At 40.5% G+C, this 16,626-nt stretch overlaps 1 protein-coding gene across 3 annotated transcripts in view; it reads left to right on the top strand.

The window, feature by feature from the left end:
• The first annotated feature begins 6,098 nt into the window (after positions 1-6,098).
• TAFA2 (TAFA chemokine like family member 2) overlaps positions 6,099-16,626 on the top strand; it is a 505,302-nt gene continuing 494,774 nt past the window's right edge. For 2 of the 3 annotated variants that reach the window (XR_003858735.1, XR_003858732.1), the window contains exon 1: positions 6,099-7,446. The gene's annotated coding sequence lies outside the window, so the exon portion shown is untranslated. The remainder of the gene's footprint in view (positions 7,447-16,626) is intronic. The other variant, XM_029616859.1, reaches the window with a different exon arrangement.

Genomic DNA, 16,626 nt, shown 5'->3' with positions numbered 1-16,626 from the left:
CATGCCAGTAGTCATTTAGCCTTTCTTCCACCTTTTCTTAACTCTTCACTTTTGTAACTGCACTTCTTACTTTAGTATTTTCCTCATTTTATCATAGTCTCCCTTTTGAGAGTTAAATGCTAAAACAATAGATTTTGTTAATATCTTCCCTTCAGTTACTAAGTCAAATTTGATCGCATTATGATCACTATTGCCAAATGGCCCCGCTACCATTCCACTATGGATACATTCTAAAAAAACTCTCCCTCTCATTGGTTACTTGGCCAGCTGCTTCTTGAAGCAGTTATTTATTTCTTTTAAAAATGTTACCTCCCTAGCATGTCCTGATGTGACATTTAGTCAGTCAATATTGGGATAATTGAAATCTTCCATTATCACTGTGTTGCCAGATTTGTTAGCATTTCATCATCGGTCTGTTCATTCTGGCCAGGTGAATGATAGTATTCCCTAACAGCTATACTCTTTCCCTTCATCATGGAATTTCTATCCATAAAGATTCCATAGTACATTTAGTCTCCTGCAGGAACTTTATTCTGTTTGAGTCTATACCATCCGTAACATATAATATCACCCCTCCACCAATTTGATCTACCCTATCATTATGATATAATTTGTATCCCGGTATCACACTGTCCCATTGGTTATCCTCCTTCCACTTTGTCTCAGAGTTGCCAGTTATGTCCACCTCTTCATTCAGTGTTATATATTCTAACTCTCCCATCTTATTTTTTTAGATTTCTGGCTTTTATATATAAATATTTCAAAGTATGTTTTTTGTTTGCATTTGCATTAGCAGTTGATTTAGAATTTTTAAACTCAGTCTGCTCTTTACTTAAAGGCACCTGGTGTTGCAAATTCCGGAGGTGGACCCCTGTTCCGAGGTAGAGTTGGTGCTACCCAAACGGAAAGAGAACCTGTTAGGTCCCTACCATCGGATGGCAAGGCTCGATGAGATGAGTGTTGATAGAAGACTTCACCCTGGAAGCTCGTGATCCCCCCAGGAGGAGCCTGTAGGGATCCGGCCGCTGGGACTTAAGGAACTCCCTGAAGATGAATGAAGGTCTGGATGCAGGCACCTCCTGCAGCTCTGGGATTCCAGACAGCTGGCGCCTCCAGCTGTCTGGAATCCCAGAGCTGCAGGAGGTGCCTGCAGCTCTGGGATTCCAGACAGCTGGAGGCGAAGTCGAAGGATAGTCCAAAGCCGGTCCAAGGGAGGAGAAGTCGAAGGATAGTCCAAAGCCGGTCCAAGGGTTGAAGTCCAGAGAGCGGTCCAAAGCCAGTCCAGGAACAGATGGGAGAGAGGTCTGAAGCCAGTCCAGGAGCAACACAGGAGAAGGGTCCAAAGCCAGTCCGAAGTCAATGCCAGGAACTCACCACAGCCAGTCTGAAGGTCAGGAGCCACAGAGTCAATCCAACGAAGAGGAGGAGCAGAAGCGGGACGAAGAACCAAGCAGTCCAGGAACAACAGGCACCGGAAACCAAGCAAGAAGCCTCAATACCAAGGCAAGGTCTGAGGAGCAGACATTGCCTTAAATAACATTGAAATCATCAGTTCAGGGTGCTGCGGCAGTCAAAAAAGCAAACAGAATGTTGGGAATTATTAGAAAGGGAATGGTGAATAAAACGGAAAATGTCATAATGCCTCTGTATCGCTCCATGGTGAGACCGCACCTTGAATACTGTGTACAATTCTGGTCGCCGCATCTCAAAAAAGATATAATTGCGATGGAGAAGGTACAGAGAAGGGCTACCAAAATGATAAGGGGAATGGAACAACTTCCCTACGAGGAAAGACTAGGGAGGTTGGGACTTTTCAGCTTGGAGAAGAGACGGCTGAGGGGGGATATGATAGAGGTGTTTAAAATCATGAGAGGTCTAGAATGGGTAGATGTGAATCGGTTATTTACTCTTTCGGATAGTAGAAAGACTAGGGGGCACTCCATGAAGTTAGCATGGGGCACATTTAAAACTAATCGGAGAAAGTTCTTTTTTACTCAACGTACAATTAAACTCTGGAATTTGTTACCAGAGGATGTGGTCAGTGCAGTTAGTATAGCTGTGTTTAAAAAAGGATTGGATAAGTTCTTGGAGGAGAAGTCCATTACCTGCTGTTAAGTTCACTTAGAGAATAGCCACTGACATTAGTAATGGTAACATGGAATAGACTTAGTTTTTGAGTACTTGCCAGGTTCTTATGGCCTGGATTGGCCACTGTTGGAAACAGGATGCTGGGCTTGATGGACCCTTGGTCTGACCCAGTATGGCATTTTCTTATGTTCTTATCTAAAATGAGGGAGGAGTCTCAGGAGGGAGCCATGACAACTTCCTGTGGTGGCCCCTTTAAATCTTATCTTCAGCCGCGCGCGCGGCTCTAAGGCAGCCAGGAAGGGGGAGGAGTCATCTCAGCCCTGTTGGGCTCTGCGGCCGGCCTAGCAGTGGCCACGGCCATGGGGAGAATGCTGGAGGAGGCCCCCTGCTCCTGCAGGAGCCTCCGGACCAACCCGACACTGCGGGTGAGTATTTGGTCCCAGCCGCGGACCGCCGCAGCTGACGGCCATGACAGTTGGCCCCGGTCGCAGCTTGCCACGGCCGGCTACCATAACACCTGGTTTGCTTTTGCTATTATTATAATCCTCTTTATTCGAATGCCTAACTTCTCTATTTTGTTAGTATTCTTCAAAGATACCTCCCTCCGAAACATGTGCTGCTGAGCGACTGTTGGCTTTTTCCCATGTTCAAGTTTAAAATCAACACATCAATCAAAAAAGATGTAGATCAAAGTTATGTCCTTGCATTTCAATATGTCATATAATCCTTTATTGAGAACGGCAACTCCACTGTGATATAACAAAGATAACACTTTGAAAAAGGCCCCCCGACATGGACCCCGTGTTTCGCTGAAAGGCTGCGTCGGGAGGGACGGAGAACAACACTTTACAATCTAAAACAAAAACAAAAAAGTTTCAGAACCAAGGACAGAAAAGGGGTATAACATTTTACTGCATAAAATAAAATAAACATACCTCAGACGTCGTTGATAGAAGTATACAGGGAGAGCAAAGAGTACAGACAGAGGGTCAATCAGATGGCAACTCCTCATAAAAAACGGACCAATAAAAGCAAACATTGTGAATATAACATCAGCATCACAAAAGAACTTTAGGTAAAATAGCCCCACTCAGTTTCATTGTTCAAGCCCTGGGGGGACAAACTGTTCAAAACATAAATCCACTTTTGCTCTTTACGTATAAGCATTTCAGAAATGTTTCCTCCTCTGGAGGGTGGAGGTAAAACGTCCATCACAAAGAATCTAAGATCTTCCAGAGAGTGAGACAGCAAACTCTAATGGGGAACCAGAGGAGCACTGTCCCAGTCATTACTAATGCTAGACCGATGTTCAATAATGCGAGTTTTGACTGGATGTGTGGTTTTCCCAACATACAACTTTTGACAGGGACATAGTATAACATACACTACTCCAGCAGTTTGGCACGTAGGGGAAAAATTCAAACAATATTGTTTATGAGAAACCGGATGTTCAAAAATCGACAAAGATAAAGAAAAAGAGCAAACAGAGCAATGTCCACAAGGGTTGTGGCCAACAAGTGTTGAGGGAAACGAAGAAGGTAGATTTAACTCAGAGTGGATGAGAAAATCTCTAAGATTCTTGCCGCAATGAAATGTAAAACACAGGGGATGATCAAAAATCTTATGTAGGGAAAGAACATGCCAGTGATGGTGTATAATGATGATCAAATCACGAGCATGGGTGGAAAAAGGTAAGATGCAATTCACACAATCATCTGATGAATGAGATTGTGGTAAAAAAAAAAAAAAAAAAAGGAGGTCCCACTTGACGTAAAGAGCTCATTTGAACGCTCTTTTGAGGACACCTTGTGAGTACCCTCTTTCTTTAAACTGGAGCAGCATCTGCTTAGCTTGAGAAACAAAGTCAGTTTTTGAAGAGCATAAGCGTCTAAGCCATAGGAACTGGCCTACAGGAATATTATTAACTTATAAGGATGATGACTATTGAAAACTAAAAGAGTATTGTGATCGGTAGCCTTTCGAAAGATGGAAGTCAAAAAACCACATGAGTCATAGGAAACAACAATGTCCAGAAATTAAATCTTAGAAGGGTGTGCACGAGGAATGAGAAGCATTACTGAGAATGCTACCCTAGAGGTTCTGGATTTCAGTTTTCTACCTAAAAGCCTAATGCTCATGGAAGCCCATTCCCCATCCCCCACCTCTTCTCCCTCACTCCAAAAACTGGTCCCCAGAGGCCAGAACCCCCACCTACTCTAGACCACCCTCCACAGACCACTTCCTTACAGACAACAGAACCCTGATGGTCCAGGTGGACCCTCCAGTCCCCATCCCTGGATCCCGGACCTATTTTAGAAACTATCCCTGGCAGTCCAGTGGGGACCCAGCATACCTACCCTCTGGGCTGTGGGTCCAGTGGCAGTCATCTTCCAAAATGACATCACCCAGCCTTTGGAATTTTGACCCCTGGGTTTGGCAATACATTTTTATTGGGGGGGGGGGGCTTTCTCAGGACTGTTATCCCCTTTACGTGATGATAACCCCAAAGTCCCAGGGCTGCCATTGTGCATTGTTTGGCAAGTTTAGTTGCCACAGTTTGTTTATCCATGGGAAAATATGGTGGCCTGTGGTATTTTCCTGTGGACCATGGTATTTTCCCATTGGGAAAAATACTGCAGGAGTCACAAAATGGCAGGGTCATTTACTGCGGCTTTGTGACTTCCTTGGGAAAAAATACCACAGCTTAGTGAATAAGTCCCTTAGATTGTAAATTCTTTTAAAGGGAAATACCTACTATACCTGAATGTAACTCACCTTGAGCTAACAATGAAAAGGTGTAAGCTAAATCCAAAATAAATTTATTTTAGATTTAATATACCACCTTTAAAAAGAATTTATCCAAGCAATGTACAGCAATAAAACATACATAATAAATAAACATTGAGACAAAGGTTACAATAAATCAATCAATAAATAAGTTATTCTTAATACATAGTAAACAATGAAAAAGAGTAATTTAGTAAAAATAATTGAGCAACACCAATAAGAATTGTATGAATCCACTTACTCATTCTCCTTCTAGATTTATGAACATTAACTTCTTGAAAATATTTCTCTTTATGGACAAAATGCGTTCGATGTTATCAAACCAGCAGAGATGAAAAAAAAAATACCTTTTTGCCTCTGGTCTGCTCTACATTTGCACATTATTTTTGTGTGTACATTTCCATCGTTCTCCCTATCCTGTTCAGTCCAGTGTACTCTAATAGGGCTTTATGAATAATGAATACCATTATTGTTCCACTATGAGGTAAACATTTTGAAATGCCCATTTCATATTTCTGCATTGCTCTGTATGCGGTAGTTCTATAGAGTTTAAGAACAGGTATTTTGCTTGCATGTTCATAATGTGCTGCACTGTGGTCTGAGGCATTCAATTAGCATCGTTTAACAGCTGTTAAACAGCCATCTCATCCGCTGTCAGTTTCAAGACACATCCATCCTCAGGAAGTAAAATACAAAATTGATAAATAAATATACAGCACCAGTTCTTCCAGAGGGATTGCATTGTGTCATAGCTCACTACACCCTTGTTTGTCTGTATTATGAAAACAACCAAATGGTGACATTATCAGCTATGTGACTGCATTTCCTTATTATCACAGTGAATTTTAATTTTGTTAATTATAGTAGATGTCATTTACTCAATCTTACACAATGTCTACACTTCTTACACTGGCTATGATACCAATCTGGACTCCATTGCAAACTGGACTCCATATACAACTGGTAGCTGTTGTATAGTAAAGGGATTCTAAAAAGGTGGAACATCAAAACAAGAATGTGAAAGGCATGTGGATATTTTTTTTCCAGGGCATCTAAGGACTTCTCTGAAAGAAACCAGTACAGTATTTGCTAATGCTTTTATAAGATGTTTTATCTCTGTATTTCCTCTTGAGGGAGACATAGTACACCTTTTGGTTTGAAGTATATTTCATTTTAATTTTAAATTCTTTATGCTGCCTTTTCTGTTTCTTCCTCGCAGCTGCAGCTTCAGCTTCCAGGGAGGTTGGAACACAGCTGGATTTAGTCTGAGCTTTGAGGACGATTCCTGACTCCAGAGTAGCGCAAGAACAAGAGCTGAGTCCTGCTGTATTCCAGCTGCGTGGGCTTTCTCAGGCCTCCCTGTGCATTCTGGAGGGATTTCATTCATTCACCGCTGGGAATCAAGAAAGGAGAAAAGTAGGGAAAAAAAGAGGAAGAGAGAGAGAGAACCACTTCAGTACTTGCATATCATGTAGGGCATTTCGTTTTTAAAGAAAATGCATACTGTATTTAGATAATATTCAGTCGAGTTAATTTATACCATTCTCACTCTGCCACTTGTCAAATGAAGCACAAAGCCGATGACATGTTTTTCTGTTTGCACCAGCACCCCTTTTTTCTGTTTTGACTGCTGAAGCTGTTTACTGCTTCATAGCTATCTCGCAGATTTACAATTCAGCCCACGGTTGTTCATGGAAGCTAGTTGTTAGTCTTTATGAAACTCTGACAGTAGGAATCCTGAAAAGGGCTAAAGATCACTACAACAGTGTACAGTCGGATCTATTAATTGGGACCAGAGTTTTATACTCCAGAATCGGATTGTCAGAATCTAGGATCAACCATATACATTTATGAGCGGGATCACTGAGGACATCAATGTGAAGTAAAATATTGGGGAGGAAAGGACTATTTCCCTCATCACTCTGCGTGGTTGCTGTGAATTTTTCTTAAAACCCAGCAGCAGCGGCAGCGGCAGCAGCAGCTTCCCACACCTCCGCTAATAAGGAGAGAGGGAGTGAGATCCCTCAGCCAAGCAGGCAGCCCAGAGAGCTCGAATTACAGCACTGGAGGCTCATTTTCTGAAGGTGAGGCTCTCCGGCCAATTACGTTTCCCAAGAGAAAGGATGAGGCAAAGGAAAGTCTGAAATGTATTAAAATCAAACAATTCACCTATGGAATAAGATTGTTAATTGCTGTACGAGGTGCTTTAGTTCTGGGAGAATTTCCTAAAGTGCACTCATCCGAGGAAGGGTTGGAACCGGACAAAGAGCTTATGCCAGACTTTTTTAAATTTTTTTTTTTTTTGTTTTCTTTGCTCAAGGTTCTTCTATTATCTTACACACATATATATATAAAACAAAACTGCCTTATATTTTCCAATTTTGGGATCTTAGCGCTTCTGTTTTTCTCCTGGGTAATGGAAATCTGAGAAGAGAAAGCAAACCACTCCATGAAAGTGGATCTTAACAAATTTCAGCTTTTCAGAATGCAACTGAGATAAGACTTGGTGGCGTGCTCAGCCCGGACCCTAAGGAGGCTGCCAGGTGTTTCCAAAAAGAAGCAGGGCTACAGGTAGGTCATTCTCTACAGTTCACAATGAAAGCTGATAACATGGCATTGGGCTTCGGCAGTCCTGTTTTCTCATCGTCTCCTCCCTTTTCATTTTTTTCTTCTAGTGTTACTACTATAAAGTCATAGCTCAATATAAAGTCTGAGGGATAGTTGTGCTGTTCCTAGTTTAGAAGGTGGTGGGATAAAGAAGAAATTCCTTTTTGGTAAATGGGCTAGTGTACAATTTATAGAGTTATTGGTAATGTCTGCAGGTGCAGTGCCTGTGTTTCTGCAGCAGGTGTGAGAACAGCTGGAGTAGGAGCAGAAGCCTTAAGAGAAGGCATAGGATTTCTTGGATGTGTGGGACTGGAGGGAAAGGACAAATTGAGGAAATTTGTGAGTCAGCCTCGGTCCTCTCAGTTCCACTAGGGTTAAAGAGAGAAAGTTGATTACAAAGAACTTGAGTGTTTTAATTTCATCAGCCTGCTAGGTCAATCTGGTGTGTAACCCTATTGAAATTCTGATAAGTAGTACAGCGGATCAATGCAATGTGTCAGGTTTCTTCTTTTAAGACCACACATTCTGTCTATTGCTGGTTCTTTAATCCCCCCCTTGCATTTCTACACGAGGGTGGCTGTTATTGATTTATCTGCCTCTTTTCATAAAGCCGCCAGGATTTATTTTGTTCGGAGAGAGATCATTTCATTTGAAAGGAGACGGGATACCTATTTTTTTAAAATGAAAAATGATTTAAGAGTGGTTAAACAATGGGTCCCAATCACTTCTCTCTCTTAGCTGCTTTTTGTCTATATTATGGAAGAATTTGTGGCTGTTACCTGTGTAAGGCTTTCTTTCAATGTTACAAATGAGATTAAGCTTCTACATTTAAATGCATTTTAATACTTCAAAATTGTATGGTGGGATTCTGTTGTTATGACAGTGCACCTTTGCAAATGGAAGTTTGATTTTGCTCCAAACGATATTTGAATTACAGTGAGGGCGATACTACATGGAACACGTACACACCATTTAAAAATGGGAAAAGCTTTGCATTTATACTTTCCTGATTCCTGACATAATGCTCATGTTGACTTCTTTCTTCAACACTGTGCAATGTGTAGTTACAGTTGTCGTTTCTTGCCCTTATGATTTGAAAAATTAATCTGTTGAATGCAAACCAAAACCAACAGCAAATACTGGCTGTGTAATTAAGGAATCTTGGTTTTGTTTTTTTACTCTTGCAAAACCATTATTTTAAAAAACAAGATCAACCTTTGCACTGAAAGTCCCTTAAAATAGCTAGGCTGATGGACTTTCCTCACAGCACAAGACGAACTGAAATTATTATTGACTAAATGGTAATTGTTATCTGGATCCTCTCTTGCCAACTAGATTGTTTTAGACATTAACATTTAGATTGATTAGTTTTAACTCTTTAAAATGCTCCTTTCAGCAGCACTTGTAAAGTTTGATTGACAATAAATCAACATTTTTTATATGTAGTGCTTAAATAAATTTATCATGAACTGTGAGAGACCATGATGTAAGCACCTGAGAACCTTAAGTATCTTGAATTATACACTGCTCCCATTGTACACAAAAGATAAAAATTGAGAATGTCTGCAATTTTTTTCCTTCATATATAGAAACCTTATGCATTGTTTTCACTATATGGTGACTGGTATTGTGCAAAGTATTGTCAGGAGCTGATATAATATTTTACAAACTGGATGTTGCATTGGTGGTAATTACTTTTACCTGATTTTTTTTCAACTTTTCAGCTTAACATTGACCTGATTTCCAAAGACCGTTCATGACACTGAGTGTTGTTATGTTAATGTTTATCATTGTTTAACCATAAACTATAGACACAACCAGCAGAAATATGTTTTTAGTGATTATGCAAGTTAGGAGTTCAGCTAGAAGAAAATGGAAATAGTATTAGGATAACTTTGTGTAAATCAGTGGATGAATGTAAGTGCACTCACCAAGAAAATGGGATTATGTGGTATATGAATAAATTGTTTAATTAGGTTTTATCCTGGACTGTTTTAGTATGTAGCTCATATCCTATGTATTAGAATTCCACAGTGTGGTTGATTCAGAAGAATGGAGTGTAACTTAGATATATTGCTCAGCTAATATTTGAAAGTTTGGGATGAATTGTTTGCATTTAAAGTAATAATTTGTGAAACAAATCAGTACATATTTTAATGTAGAATATAACATGTTGGTCCCATATGGCTCTTGATGAGAACTGAGTGATCCCAACATTACAGCAATGTATAATGTTTTCAGTGTAGCTAAAGGGGGATGTAAGTGTTTTCAAGCTGATGATATAACTGAGGTGAGAATTAGCAATGTGTACTGTATGTTTGCAATATGGCAAGTGGACCAGTGAAAACTCAGGAAACTGCATTTAGGTTTATGCTAAAGTAAACACAGTTTATTGCTTTGGGATTATGTAACTGGGCTTTATAACCACCAAGGTTTATTTAATTGCCCCAGCTATTAGGATAATAGTTCTGTTTTCAGGGATGGGTACTTTTCCTTGTTGTTCTTGTTATTTATTGTATGTTAAAAACCATTAGAGATTTGAGTTGCTAGACTGTTTTCTTCAAAACTGGGAAACTGTTTTATAGTAAGCAGAGCCAATCCCTGGCCATTTTTGAGCATGAGTGAATCTACTTGTATTTATCTTTTTTGTCTGAATTATATTCTTGTCACTATTAATGAATATGCAAGGTACATGAAAGGGGAGTAAAATAATTCATTTCACTAATTATGTGACATGTTTTACCCACCACAAATACTGAAATATGATTAATGATGGCAATGCAGTGGATGCTACTGAAGATCATGCCATTTGCCATTTAGTGAAAAAAATTACATCTGACTGCACATTTGTTTTGAACAGGAAGACAAGTCAATGCAAGCATAGTTCTAGTTCATTGTTTTTGCTTTGGTGCTTTATTAGTAAGTTCTCATTGCATCATAATACTGTGCAGATGTTTATTCATTAAAAGAATAAAAGTCAAAAGAGAGCTTATTGAACCCTGAAGCACTGTCACTTTGGATAAATACAGTAAGTTAGATTGTACTTTTCATTATGTCATTTTAAAAGAAATCACCACATTTTTGACCCATTATCAGTACAGAGCATTTACAAAGTCCATTGCATCAGTATATGCATTAGTACAGTATTATCTATAAAAGGAACCATTTTTGGCCTTGCTACTTCCTCCTGCTATTTTGGACTTCTTGCTGAATCTGAAGTAGCTTTCATGAGCAACCATCTGGAAGTTTGCTTATTTTTAAAGCAGCCTCCTACCATTTACCATGTAGCCAAGTCACTGCAGAAATCATCCTTGACCAGAGACCACAAACTGTGGATCTTTTTGGAACTTAATACACGTGTATGCTACCTGACTAGTAGGTATCACTGTTTAGCAATGATTGGGACTCCTAGTTCTCAGAAACTGTGAGCACTGCCTCCTTGGCACCCCAAGTCCTGGTCTGAGGAGCAGAAACCAGGCTTAGGAATCAAACCCAGATCAGTATGACAGCATGTGGCACTGCTACTGGTCCACTGGTGGAAAAAAAGGAAACGTTAAGTCTCGGTAAAGCTATAGATAATATGTTGATTAAGATCTAGCAAAGTCAAACACATTGACATTCAGAATTGCAATTTGAACCCCCCCCCCCCCCCCCAACAATAATGCAAGTAAGGATTCAAAGGTATATGCAAAGCAATTACATTTTTAAATGAGTAATGAGAATAAATGATTTTCCATTATATACTATTCAAAATCATTATTTCATATTGGTGTATGCCATTTTTGTGTACATTCAGCTATAGTTTTTGTTTTCTTTTCTATACTTTTTGGTGTGCTTCTCTGGCATAGATTTCTAGAGTTAGCTATTTGATTAATGAAAGAGTAGATGTGAGAAAAAAATTTACAATCTTTTCTCACTTTACAAACACATATGGATTGTCTTACTGTAATATTTTACTTTTAACCTTATTAATGATAAACATTTTAGTCTTCTTTCTCCAGGCAGTAACAGGCCTCTTAACATTAACCTTTGGTGATGAGTTGCTTCTTAAGAGCACCATGCTTAACACTGCTGTAGGCATGAAACATGTTCTGCCTCATCTGAAAGGACAGAATGATATTATTGAGAAGCTTAACATGACTTTTTTTTTTTTTTTTTTTTTTTACAAAAATCTACTGACCCAGATGTAGCACTCTATAAAGAAAACTCATGCATAATGCTCTAGCTACCCCCCTGCTGAGTCCAGTGTTTAGAGTAAGGATGACTTAAGGATACCCATTCTTCTTTTAAAACGTCAGCCATCTGAACTTTGTATCCAATAGACTGGACATTCTGTCCTGGGGAGTTAGTGTAGATATTTAATTTTCATCCCAATTCAGTCCTTCAGATGGCCCAAAAGAGTTTATTCACCCATGTACTTACATGGGGTTTATTCGCCTGTCAAAGCCCTCTACTCAATATATATTAAGCAGAAATAAGTCTTGCTGGATTTCTCTTTTACTTTTCAGCTCCCATTTTATGGACTACTGGAGAAAATATGTTGAAGTAATTTTCATGGGAAAAAAAGAAACGAATGTGAGCTGGGCCATACTGCCTTTTATGTACCATTTACATGGAATGTCACTGAAGTGTCAGGGCACAGATCTCAATGGTACAGTTTCAACTGCTTTTAAATAAACAATACTCTATCTCTGCTGGATATATTGTGGCATTCGATTTTTTGAAGCATTTTGGCAGAACCTAACTACTAGACAACCATTGTATCACTCTCACTAACTACAAGTTCCTCTCTTTCATTCATACTTCATCTTTGCATTTTCTTACATACATACATTACCTTTACACACATTGTCTATTTGCAACAATACTGCTCTACTCATAGCTACCAATCAAGCTACACACCACTAAACATATCTAAAAATACACCAGAGAAAAATTTAAATACACTTGGATTTGGATGGTGAAGAATGCAATAGAGTCTAGTAATATAACTGGAATTTAATAAAGTTTGGACAAGTTTCTGGAGGACAGGTCCTTTAACAATTATTAGCTCAGTAGTCATAGGGATTGCTACCTTTTAATCTGGACATGAGCAACATAGAATAGATCTCTCTATTAGGATCAGCATGGTATTTTCATGTGACTTGGATTGGCCATGGTCAGAGATAGAGTTCTATGCTTGATGAACCATTTTCTATTGAGAAACTGACCTTGTATGATCATTTTATGTATATGTACCTTCCCTCCTAGCAAACTTTGAACCATTCATTTAGGTTTATTCAGCTTTGTGCCACAGACAGTAGAGTACTTAGTGATTCCCTGTCTCACTGTTTATGTGATTTTAATGCCCCTGACACTTAGAATATCATTTTCATTCTATTTCCTATAGGGGAAACAAGCCATTTCAGATAAAATCTGAAGGAGATTGTGATGCCACTGAGCATTTTTGAAGCTCCCTTGTCATTGGTTAGTTCGTGAGGTTGTCAACTAATTCCATTTCTTACTTATATGGAAAAATTGTCTCTAATGTGTATTGATATACTTATTAGATAGAAATTCACAAATTTTGTCATAGATAATTATGGACAAATATAGCTACCAAAGAAGGAAATTAGACATCAGGAAGTGTTTAAGAACACAAGAAGTGACATGCTGGGTCAGACTAAGGTCCATCGAGCTCTGCATTCTGTTTCTGACAGTGGACAGTCCGGGTCACAAGTACCCATCAAATCCCCAATAGTTGATTTATTTCTTGCATCTCATTCCCTGGGATAAGCACTGGCTTTCCCAAGATTACCTGGCTAATAACTCTTTATAGACTTTTCCTTAACAAACTTGTCCAATTCTCTTTTTAACCCCTCTATGTTAGTTGCTTTAACAGCATCTTCCAGCAACAAGTTCCATAGCTTGCTTGTATGCTGAGTGAAACAATATGTCCTACAATTTGTTTTAAAACAGTTGCTAGTTTCATGGAGTATCCCCTACTCCTAGTATTGTTTGAAAGGGTAAATAACCATTCCCCATTTACCTGTTTCAAACCACTCATGATTTTATAAACTTCAATCATATCCCCTCTCAATTGTCTGTTTTCCAAGCAAAAAAGCCCTAACCTGTTTAGCCTTTCTCCATAATGGAGCTTTTCCATCAGTTATTTTCGTTGCCCTTCTCTGTACCTTTACTATATACTATATCTTTTTTGAGATGAGATGACCAGAACTGCACACAATACTCAAGGTATGGTCATATCATGAATCTATACAAGGACATTATGATATTCTCAGTTTTATACTCTATTTTTTTTCCAAATAATTCCTTACATACTATTTGCATTTTTTATCACTACCACACACTGAGCCAAAAGTTTTAAGGTATTGACCACAGGGATCTGAGTTCTTTTTCCTGGGTGGTGATTCCTAACACGGAACCCAGCATCATTTACTTGTAATTGGGATTATTTTTACCTATGTGCTTTACTTTGCGCTTGTCCACATGAAATTGCTTTTGTCATTTAGAAACCCAGTCTCCTAGTTTCATGAAGTCCTTCTGCAGTTTTTCACAATCTTCTGCTATTTTAACAACACAAAACAATTTTGTAACATCTGCAAATCTGGTCACCTCTCTTGTTTATTTCTCCAGATCATTTACGAATATACTAAATAGCACAAGTCCCAATACAGACCCCTAACAACCTTTCTCCATTTGGCAGACTGACCATTTAGTCCTATCCTCTGCTTCCTGTCTTTTATCTAGTTACCAATCCACAATAGGCCACTGTCTCAAATCCAATGACCTCCTAATTTCCTGAGGAGACTGTCATGAAGGACTTTGTTAAATGCTTTCTCAAAATCCAGATATATTATATCAGTCAGCTCACTATTGTCCACATGCTTATTTACACCCTCAGAAAAAATCTAGTAAATTAGTAAGGCAAGATTTCCCTTTGCAAACACCATGTTGACTATACCCCATTAAACCATGTATATTCATGTAGTCAATAATTTTGTTTTTAAGAATAGCTTCAACCATTTTGTCTGGCACAGATGTCAGGCGTACTAGTCCATAGTTTCCTGGATCACCCCTGTGTTGCATCAGAGGTGGACCCCTGGGCTGAGGTGGGGTTGACATAACCCGTAGGTCCTTGCCTGCCATTGGCAGGTGGAGTGGGCTGATAGGCAGAGGCCGCTGGAGCTTCACTTATACCAGCCCTCGGTCCCGTGGATTGAGCCTTTGGCCGCAGGACTTAGGTGGGCTTTGAGGTTGGATATCAGAGAAGGTTGGTTCAGCCCAGAGACAGCAGATGATAGGTGGCGTAGTCCTACTCTGGACTGGGTAAGGTACTGGAACTTGGGTGCCAATGGAACAGAGGCTGACTGAGGGCGCCTGAGCAAAGGTAGGCCGAAGCATAATGTCCACATCCAGGGAGTAGGCTAGGAGAGGCATCAATAACAGGCTTGGATCAGGGCCGGCGGCAAAGAGGAAGTCATGGCAAGCAATGCTGAGATCTGATCACGGAGAAGTCAATAGCGTTGGTCAATCGAAGCAATGGTCTGATCACGGAGAAGTCAATAGCATTGGTCAATCGTAGCAGAGGTGTGGGTCTGGAGATAGGCAGTAGTGAGGAACCAGAAGCTGGAGTCTGTGTAAGAAGGTGAGGGGATGGCTCCGCGGGTCTGCTGTGGACAGCATGCATAACAGTACCCTCCCTTTAAGCCTCTCTCTTGGAGGTCAGGGTTTGCCTGGATGGGCACAATGGTAATTCAGGAGGAGAGTCTTGTCCAGGATGTTTTGAGCTGGTTTCCACGAATTTTCTTCGGGTCCATAACCCTCTCAGGAAAGGAGGTATTCTCACTGGCAGCCCCTACGGCGGACGTAGAGGACTTCATGTACCTTGACGTCGTATCAGTTTCTTCCACCAATGGAGGTGGCTAGGTGCCTTCCGGGCAGGCCAGGTTAGAACCACAGGTTTTAAAAGCGATACATTTCATGTATTATGCATTCCCAGTGTAGGAGGCAGCTGAAGCTGGTATGTAACAGGTCCAATGCTTTGGGTAACTGAGAAAAGACCAATATATCGAGGAGCAAATCCCTGGGATGGTATTCAAAGTCGGATATATCGAGTACTTAACCAGACTTTCTGGCCAAGGAGGAATTCAGGAGCTGAGCGATGTCGACTGTCAGCAGTTCTCTTGGCTCGGGAAGCGGCCTGACGTAAGCGGAGATTTGTCTGCTCCCATAACATCTTAAGGGCATCCGCAGTAGCCTGTGCTGCAGGGGATGGCACTGAGAAGTATGGGCAATGGTGGTCGTGGTTGTTTCTCATAGACAATAGAGAATGGTGATGTTCCAGTAGCAGTAGTGATATGGGAGTTATAAGAAAATGCTGCCCAGGATAGACGTTCGGACCAATTGTCTTGGCGGTCATTGATGTAAGCGCGCAGGAAGGCCTTCGAGGAGCGATTCATTTTCTCAGCTTGTCCATTAGCTTGGGGATGATAGGCAGTTGTTAAACTGATATTGATACTGAATTTTCAGCAAAGAGCACGCCAATATCTTGCAACAAACTGGGGACCTCTGTCTGAAACAATGTCCTTGGGTAGGCCATGCAATCTAAAGATATGATGGAAGAATAAACGTGCTAACTCTGGAGCAGATGGTAGACCCGGTAGAGGGATGAAATGGGCCATTTTTGAAAATCGGTCTATGGTTACCCATATTACAGTGTGACCCTTGGAAGGCGGCAAATCCACGATGAAATCTGTAGATATTGCGTCCGTCGGTCTCAGACGGCTTCGACCTCTGTGCCTCACCTTTCTTCCTTCTCTCTCCTCAAGCCTTGGGAAGATGGCTGCTGCCGCATCTTCATGCCGCTGTCTCCGGCATCCCCAGAATGGCAACGGCAACGGTATTTGCCATGGATTTCCCGAGGGCCTCCTAGGGTGCGCTCGCCCCCGCCACCCACATCTTTATCCACGTCATGGCGAGAACCTCGGGGGCATCACCTCTGAGTGACATCACGACATCTGGGTATTTAGCCTGCTCTTCGTTCGCTAACAAACTGAGTTAGCAAGGATTGGAATGCCTCTGGTCTAAGCTGCTCTGCCGCTTCCTAGCTGCCATAGGAAGCCTTCTCTCTGCCCTTCGGGG

This window comes from Rhinatrema bivittatum, chromosome 9, assembly GCF_901001135.1.
Source record: "Rhinatrema bivittatum chromosome 9, aRhiBiv1.1, whole genome shotgun sequence".
Lineage (NCBI taxonomy): Eukaryota > Metazoa > Chordata > Amphibia > Gymnophiona > Rhinatrematidae > Rhinatrema > Rhinatrema bivittatum.
This window is presented reverse-complemented; position numbering and strand designations above follow the sequence as displayed.